Raw genomic sequence first — 2,394 nt, forward strand, 5'->3', positions numbered from 1 at the left:
GGAGTAAAGCATTTAAGATGAAAGCTAAATTGCTAATATTGCTATTACTGACAAAGGCTGGCTGAGGAATACAGTTCAGTAGCCAGCAGACAGGACTGCAAATGGAAGTGCATGAAGGCAGAGGGAGTGGCCCAACTCATGAGGAGGAAATGAGGGGGTGAAATGTCTGTAGAGATCTTAAAAATAAAAATACAACTGACTAAACTTTGGTTTGATTTTTATCATAACCATTCATCAGCAATCCAAAACAATATTAGTGGGACTTCCCTGGAGGTCCAGTGGTTAAGAGTTCGCATTCCAATGCAGGGGGTGTGAGTTTGATCCCTGGTCAGGGAGCTAAGATCCTACATGCCTCACGGCCAAAAGAAAAACCCACCAAAACATTAAAAAAAAAAAAAAAAAGCAATATTGTAACAAACTCAATAAAGACTTTAAAAATGGTCCACATTAAAAAAAATCTTAATTAAAAAACAATATTAGTAATATAGAATTCCTTTCTTACTCAGTGAACCACCCCAAACCTCCCTCCACCTTGGTATAGCATCTCTAATAGGCAAACGTACTGACTTAGTCAAAGGTAACTATGGATAAGGGCAGAAAGCCACCAGAGGTGGAGTAGAAGGAAACTCTTGCTTCCCAAGAAAAAGAAGGAAAAGACTGAACCGTGCCTGCCTTGAAGTTTCTTTTCCAATTTACCAACCATATAAATTATTCTACATCCTCTGGGGCAAAATAAATAAAGGAAAGAGAAAACAGAAGCATAATAGTAACCAGGATTCCTAACCACGGAAGAAAACAATGAAAATTGGAAGAAAAGAATCCTTTAAGAAGAATCAGATATATAATAAGGGAAAGTGGAAAGAGAAACAAATAAAATGTGTAACCTGAAAAGGGACTATTCACAAACACATGAATAGTATTTGGTTTATTTATTTATTTTGGATATGAATGAAAATATTGGAATCAATGGCAAATGGAAGCATCAAAATACCTAATGGAATATATCAAATCATTAGTAAAAATAATGCAATAATTCCTGTTGCAGTAAGAAGTTTGATAACTAAATAGACTCTGAAAGTCAAAAATCTATATATTATTTTTTCATCTCTACTCAATAATGGGGATTAAAACTGCTAGCTGAATCCCAGACTTTGCCTCTGCTTATGCTAATCTTTATGTTCTATTAGAGGTAGTGAGAACATACTTCTTTCACTTTAAGTTACACCACTTCTAGTTTTTTTATCTCAGAAGAGTATTGCAGGATTTGGAATTTTTACTTCTCTGCCTAAGTGATCTGTTATCTTAAAAACAAACTAACAGGTGTCTGTCTGGCATTCTAGCATATGTTTTAATAATTTATTAAATATGGACTAATATATTTTAAATGTTTAAATGGATAGGTATGTTATAGAATCTGGATTTGATGGCTTATGGTATTTAATATTTCTCTAGGACTAGTTTCCAGTGTGCTGATATTCAATCTTAGATTGCATATAGAATTAGAAATTAGAATTTGCCCTTTTAAGATCATAGTAGCTTTGGCATTAAAAACTTAATCCAAATGAAATTAAGTTTCATGATAAAAAGGGGCTTCAAGAATAAATATTTGTTAGCATATTTTAAATGAGATAAAAATCCTTATAAGTCAGTAAACATATAATGTCAATATATTTATAAGTCAATAAATACATAATGTTTCCAGAAGTTACATTTTACAAATATTAGATGCTATGATGAAATAGAAGTTTGCACTAATTCCTCTCTACGCAATCTCAAAACACCTTCAGCTCTTCAGTGCATAGAGACTCATAGGCAGTATACAATTGCTTTGTATTCCACCATTATTTACTTTTTTTAAATTGAAGTATAGTTGATGTACAATATTATATACATTACAGGAGTACAATATAGTGATTCACAATATTTAAAGGTTATGCTCCATTTATAGTTAATTATCAAATATTGGCTATATTCCCTGTGTTGTACAATATATTATTGTAGCTTATTTTATACCTAATAGTTTGCACCTTTTAATCCCCTACCCCTATAATCCCCTACCCCTATATTGTCCCTCATCCTTCCCTTTCCCCACTGGTAACTCCTAGTTTGTTCTCTATATCTGTGAGTCTGTTTACTTTTTGTTATATTAACTAGTTTGTTGTATTTTTTAGATTCCACATATAAGTGATATCATACAGTATTTGTCCTTCTCTGACTTATTTCACTTAGCATAATACCTTCCATGTCCATCCATGTTGTTGCAAACAGCAAACTTTCATTCTTTTTTTATGGCTGAGTAGTATTCAATTGTGTGTATATATATATATACCACATCGTCTTCATCCATTCATCTGCTGATGGACACTTAGGTTGCTTCCATATCTCGGCAATTGT

Source organism: Lagenorhynchus albirostris, chromosome 4 (assembly GCF_949774975.1).
Source record: "Lagenorhynchus albirostris chromosome 4, mLagAlb1.1, whole genome shotgun sequence".
Lineage (NCBI taxonomy): Eukaryota > Metazoa > Chordata > Mammalia > Artiodactyla > Delphinidae > Lagenorhynchus > Lagenorhynchus albirostris.